The sequence below is a fragment of the Anolis carolinensis genome, unplaced genomic scaffold (genome assembly GCF_035594765.1).
Source record: "Anolis carolinensis isolate JA03-04 unplaced genomic scaffold, rAnoCar3.1.pri scaffold_7, whole genome shotgun sequence".
Lineage (NCBI taxonomy): Eukaryota > Metazoa > Chordata > Lepidosauria > Squamata > Dactyloidae > Anolis > Anolis carolinensis.
The window spans coordinates 816,082-822,756 of record NW_026943818.1 but is presented as its reverse complement, the minus strand read 5'-3'; positions in this window follow the sequence as shown (position 1 = coordinate 822,756).

Genomic DNA, 6,675 nt, shown 5'->3' with positions numbered 1-6,675 from the left:
GTAACATGCGCTAGACCTGCGTCCTTTGGCCTTTAATATTAGTCCTGCAAGCTGGGTGCCGGTGAGCATGTCCGCGCACTGTAACGGGCGCTAGACCTGCGTCCTCCGGCCTCTAATTTCAGTCCTGCAAGCTGGGTTACGGTGAGCGTGTCCGCGCACTGTAACGGGCACTAGATCTGTGTCCTCTGGCCTTTAATATTAGTCCTGCAAGCTGGGTTACGGTGAGCGTGTCCGCGCACTGTAACGGGCACTAGATCTGTGTCCTCTGGCCTTTAATATTAGTCCTGCAAGCTGGGTTACGGTGAGCGTGTCCGCGCACTGTAACGGGCACTAGATCTGTGTCCTCTGGCCTTTAATATTAGTCCTGCAAGCCGGGTGCCGGTGAGCATGTCTGCGCACTGTAATGGGTGCTAGATCTGTGTCCTCCGGCCTCTAATTTTAGTCCTGCAAGCTGGGTGCTGGTGAGGGTGTCCACGCACTGTATTGCATGCTAGACCTGCGTCCTCCGGCCTCTAATTTTAGCCCTGCAAGCTGGGTGCCGGTGAGCATCTCCGCGCATTATAACGTGCACTAGACCTGCGTCCTCCTGCCTCTAATTTTAGTCCTGCAAGCTGGGTGCCGGTGAGCATCTCCGCGCACTATAACGCTCGCTAGACCTGCGTCCTCCTGCCTCTAATTTTAGTTCTGCAAGCTGGGTGTCAGTGAGCATCTCCGTGCACTGTAACGGGTGCTAGACCTGCGTCCTCTGGCCTTTAATATTAGTCCTGCAAGCTGGATACTGGTGCGCATCTCCGCGCATTGTAACATGCGCTAGACCTGCGTCCTCTGGCCTTTAATTTTAGTCCTGCAAGCTGGGTGTCGGTGAGCATGTCCGCGCACTGTAATGCGCGCTAGACCTGCATCCTCCGGCCTCTAATTTTAGTCCTGCGCCGAGGAGAGGCTTAGTCCTCTGCGGTGCGGAGGTGGCACAAACAATGGCCGGCGCAGGGAGGATGACTCAGGGCTTGCCCTCCGAGCGAGCGCATGCCCCCGGGCGGGCCAATTTGGGGCCTTAACGTCTTATATTAAGGTCCCTTAATTGGACTAAGCCGTTTAATTCGCCATATGGGGTTTCTGCGCTCTGCCGACCGGCGGGGTGTGCGGCGAGGGGCTGGCACGGCTCCTCCGCGTCTTCCAATTTCATCCCAGTTGCGGGAAATCAGCAGAGGGACCGGCACATGGATTAAAGCGGTATCGATCAAGGGAGCAGGTGGCCCGATCTGCACAGGGCTTGTTAGCTCGAGTCCAAAGGAGGCTCCGGACTGGCACGGCTGGTATCTAGGCCTAGCCCACCCCCCGTGCCCTCCAGACTTCTTATCTGGCTTCTGATTGTGGCTCCCGGCCAACCACACAGAGCACCGCCCTCTGAGGAATCCCTGGGACGTTTTGTCGACTGTTCTTTTCCACGCTGCGTGTTGAACGCCTAATCTCTTGCACGTCTAATCCTCACGCACGGCTGAATGCCCGTATTATAAAGCAGGCACAGACCGATCTCCTGCTCTGAGATCTCTGAGACTTGACAGTTCCAATAAACACAGCTTACCGCTTTACTATCACCCAGTGGTTCTCAACCTTCCTAGTGCACACGTCTGCATTTTAGATGGGTGAGGGATCAGCTGGTCTTCCATGTCATGGGCAGTAAGAGCACGAAAAACTTTGGAGAGCTTCTGTTCAACCATTTCAAAGCTCCCTACTTGGGTGGTGATGGCATGATCGTCAGCATAGAGGAAACTCTGTAATAGGCAGTAAGAGCACCTAAAGCTTCGGTGAGCTTCTGTTCCGCCATTTCAAAGCTCTCTGCTTGGGTGGTGATGGCACGATCGTCAGCATAGAGGAAACTCTGTAATAGGCAGTAAGACCACCTAAAGCTTCGGTGAGCTTCTGTTCCGCCATTTCAAAGCTCGCTGCTTGGGTGGTGATGGCATGATCGTCAGCATAGAGGAAACTCTGTAATAGGCAGTAAGAGCACCTAAAGCTTCGGTGAGCTTCTGTTCCGCCATTTCAAAGCTCGCTGCTTGGGTGGTGATGGCACATCATCAGCATAGAGGAAACTCTGTAATAGGCAGTAAGAGCACCTAAAGCTTCGGTGAGCTTCTGTTCCGCCATTTTAAAGCTCGCTGCTTGGGTGGTGATGGCACATCATCAGCATAGAGGAAACTCTGTAATAGGCAGTAAGAGCACCTAAAGCTTCGATGAGCTTCTGTTCCGCCATTTTAAAGCTCGCTGCTTGGGTGGTGATGGCACATCATCAGCATAGAGGAAACTCTGTAATAGGCAGTAAGAGCACCTAAAGCTTCGGTGAGCTTCTGTTCCGCCATTTTAAAGCTCGCTGCTTGGGTGGTGATGGCACATCATCAGCATAGAGGAAACTCTGTAATAGGCAGTAAGACCACCTAAAGCTTCGGTGAGCTTCTGTTCCGCCATTTCAAAGCTCCCTGCTTGGGTGGTGATGGCACATCATCAGCATAGAGGAAACTTTGTAATAGGCAGTAAGACCACCTAAAGCTTCGGTGAGCTTCTGTTCCGCCATTTCAAAGCTCCCTGCTTGGGTGGTGATGGCACATCATCAGCATAGAGGAAACCTTGTAATAGGCAGTAAGACCACCTAAAGCTTCGGTGAGCTTCTGTTCCGCCATTTCAAAGCTCCCTGCTTGGGTGGTGATGGCACATCATCAGCATAGAGGAAACCTTGTAATAGGCAGTAAGACCACCTAAAGCTTCGGTGAGCTTCTGTTCCGCCATTTCAAAGCTCGCTGCTTGGGTGGTGATGGCATGATCGTCAGCATAGAGGAAACTCTGTAATAGGCAGTAAGAGCACCTAAAGCTTCGGTGAGCTTCTGTTCCGCCATTTCAAAGCTCGCTGCTTGGGTGGTGATGGCATGATCGTCAGCATAGAGGAAACTCTGTAATAGGCAGTAAGAGCACCTAAAGCTTCGGTGAGCTTCTGTTCCGCCATTTCAAAGCTCGCTGCTTGGGTGGTGATGGCATGATCGTCAGCATAGAGGAAACTTTGTAATAGGCAGTAAGAGCACCTAAAGCTTCGGTGAGCTTCTGTTCCGCCATTTCAAAGCTCGCTGCTTGGGTGGTGATGGCATGATCGTCAGCATAGAGGAAACCTTGTAATAGGCAGTAAGAGCACCTAAAGCTTCGGTGAGCTTCTGTTCCGCCATTTTAAAGCTCTCTGCTTGGGTGGTGATGGCACATCATCAGCATAGAGGAAACTCTGTAATAGGCAGTAAGAGCACCTAAAGCTTCGGTGAGCTTCTGTCCCGCCATTTCAAAGCTCTCTGCTTGGGTGGTGATGGCACATCATCAGCATAGAGGAAACTCTGTAATAGGCAGTAAGAGCACCTAAAGCTTCGGTGAGCTTCTGTTCCGCCATTTTAAAGCCCCCTGCTTGGGTGGTGATGGCACATCATCAGCATAGAGGAAACTCTGTAATAGGCAGTAAGAGCACCTAAAGCTTCGGTGAGCTTCTGTTCCGCCATTTCAAAGCTCTCTGCTTGGGTGGTGATGGCACATCATCAGCATAGAGGAAACTTTGTAATAGGCAGTAAGAGCACCTAAAGCTTCGGTGAGCTTCTGTTCCGCCATTTTAAAGCTCGCTGCTTGGGTGGTGATGGCACATCATCAGCATACAGGAAACTTTGTAATAGGCAGTAAGAGCACCTAAAGCTTCGGTGAGCTTCTGTTCCGCCATTTTAAAGCTCCCTGCTTGGGTGGTGATGGCACATCATCAGCATAGAGGAAACTTTGTAATAGGCAGTAAGACCACCTAAAGCTTCGGTGAGCTTCTGTTCCGCCATTTCAAAGCTCCCTGCTTGGGTGGTGATGGCACATCATCAGCATAGAGGAAACTTTGTAATAGGCAGTAAGAGCACCTAAAGCTTCGGTGAGCTTCTGTTCCGCCATTTCAAAGCTCGCTGCTTGGGTGGTGATGGCACATCATCAGCATAGAGGAAACTCTGTAATAGGCAGTAAGAGCACCTAAAGCTTCGGTGAGCTTCTGTTCCGCCATTTCAAAGCTCTCTGCTTGGGTGGTGATGGCACATCATCAGCATAGAGGAAACTCTGTAATAGGCAGTAAGAGCACCTAAAGCTTCGGTGAGCTTCTGTTCCGCCATTTCAAAGCTCGCTGCTTGGGTGGTGATGGCATGATCGTCAGCATAGAGGAAACTTTGTAATAGGCAGTAAGAGCACCTAAAGCTTCGGTGAGCTTCTGTTCCGCCATTTCAAAGCTCGCTGCTTGGGTGGTGATGGCATGATCGTCAGCATAGAGGAAACTTTGTAATAGGCAGTAAGAGCACCTAAAGCTTCGGTGAGCTTCTGTTCCGCCATTTCAAAGCTCGCTGCTTGGGTGGTGATGGCACATCATCAGCATAGAGGAAACTCTGTAATAGGCAGTAAGACCACCTAAAGCTTCGGTGAGCTTCTGTTCCGCCATTTCAAAGCTCTCTGCTTGGGTGGTGATGGCACATCATCAGCATAGAGGAAACTCTGTAATAGGCAGTAAGAGCACCTAAAGCTTCGGTGAGCTTCTGTTCCGCCATTTCAAAGCTCGCTGCTTGGGTGGTGATGGCACATCATCAGCATAGAGGAAACTTTGTAATAGGCAGTAAGAGCACCTAAAGCTTCGGTGAGCTTCTGTTCCGCCATTTCAAAGCTCGCTGCTTGGGTGGTGATGGCATGATCGTCAGCATAGAGGAAACTCTGTAATAGGCAGTAAGAGCACCTAAAGCTTCGGTGAGCTTCTGTTCCGCCATTTCAAAGCTCGCTGCTTGGGTGGTGATGGCATGATCGTCAGCATAGAGGAAACTTTGTAATAGGCAGTAAGAGCACCTAAAGCTTCGGTGAGCTTCTGTTCCGCCATTTCAAAGCTCGCTGCTTGGGTGGTGATGGCATGATCGTCAGCATAGAGGAAACCTTGTAATAGGCAGTAAGAGCACCTAAAGCTTCGGTGAGCTTCTGTTCCGCCATTTTAAAGCTCCCTGCTTGGGTGGTGATGGCACATCATCAGCATAGAGGAAACTCTGTAATAGGCAGTAAGAGCACCTAAAGCTTCGGTGAGCTTCTGTTCCGCCATTTCAAAGCTCTCTGCTTGGGTGGTGATGGCACATCATCAGCATAGAGGAAACTTTGTAATAGGCAGTAAGAGCACCTAAAGCTTCGGTGAGCTTCTGTTCCGCCATTTTAAAGCCCCCTGCTTGGGTGGTGATGGCACATCATCAGCATAGAGGAAACTTTGTAATAGGCAGTAAGAGCACCTAAAGCTTCGGTGAGCTTCTGTTCCGCCATTTCAAAGCTCGCTGCTTGGGTGGTGATGGCATGATCGTCAGCATAGAGGAAACTCTGTAATAGGCAGTAAGAGCACCTAAAGCTTCGGTGAGCTTCTGTTCCGCCATTTCAAAGCTCGCTGCTTGGGTGGTGATGGCATGATCGTCAGCATAGAGGAAACTTTGTAATAGGCAGTAAGAGCACCTAAAGCTTCGGTGAGCTTCTGTTCCGCCATTTCAAAGCTCCCTGCTTGGGTGGTGATGGCACATCATCAGCATAGAGGAAACCTTGTAATAGGCAGTAAGAGCACCTAAAGCTTCGGTGAGCTTCTGTTCCGCCATTTCAAAGCTCTCTGCTTGGGTGGTGATGGCACATCATCAGCATAGAGGAAACTCTGTAATAGGCAGTAAGAGCACCTAAAGCTTCGGTGAGCTTCTGTTCCGCCATTTCAAAGCTCTCTGCTTGGGTGGTGATGACGCAATCGTCAGCATAGATGAAACTTTGTAATAGGCAGTAAGACCACCTAAAGCTTCGGTGAGCTTCTGTTCCGCCATTTCAAAGCTCTCTGCTTGGGTGGTGATGGCACGATCGTCAGCATAGAGGAAACTCTGTAATAGGCAGTAAGAGCACCTAAAGCTTCGGTGAGCTTCTGTTCCGCCATTTCAAAGCTCTCTGCTTGGGTGGTGATGGCATGATCGTCAGCATAGAGGAAACTCTGTAATAGGCAGTAAGAGCACCTAAAGCTTCGGTGAGCTTCTGTTCCGCCATTTCAAAGCTCTCTGCTTGGGTGGTGATGGCACGATCGTCAGCATAGAGGAAACTCTGTAATAGGCAGTAAGACCACCTAAAGCTTCGGTGAGCTTCTGTTCCGCCATTTCAAAGCTCTCTGCTTGGGTGGTGATGGCATGATCGTCAGCATAGAGGAAACTCTGTAATAGGCAGTAAGAGCACCTAAAGCTTCGGTGAGCTTCTGTTCCGCCATTTCAAAGCTCGCTGCTTGGGTGGTGATGGCATGATCGTCAGCATAGAGGAAACTCTGTAATAGGCAGTAAGACCACCTAAAGCTTCGGTGAGCTTCTGTTCCGCCATTTCAAAGCTCGCTGCTTGGGTGGTGATGGCATGATCGTCAGCATAGAGGAAACTCTGTAATAGGCAGTAAGAGCACCTAAAGCTTCGGTGAGCTTCTGTTCCGCCATTTTAAAGCTCGCTGCTTGGGTGGTGATGGCATGATCGTCAGCATAGAGGAAACTTTGTAATAGGCAGTAAGAGCACCTAAAGCTTCGGTGAGCTTCTGTTCCGCCATTTCAAAGCTCTCTGCTTGGGTGGTGATGGCATGATCGTCAGCATAGAGGAAACTCTGTA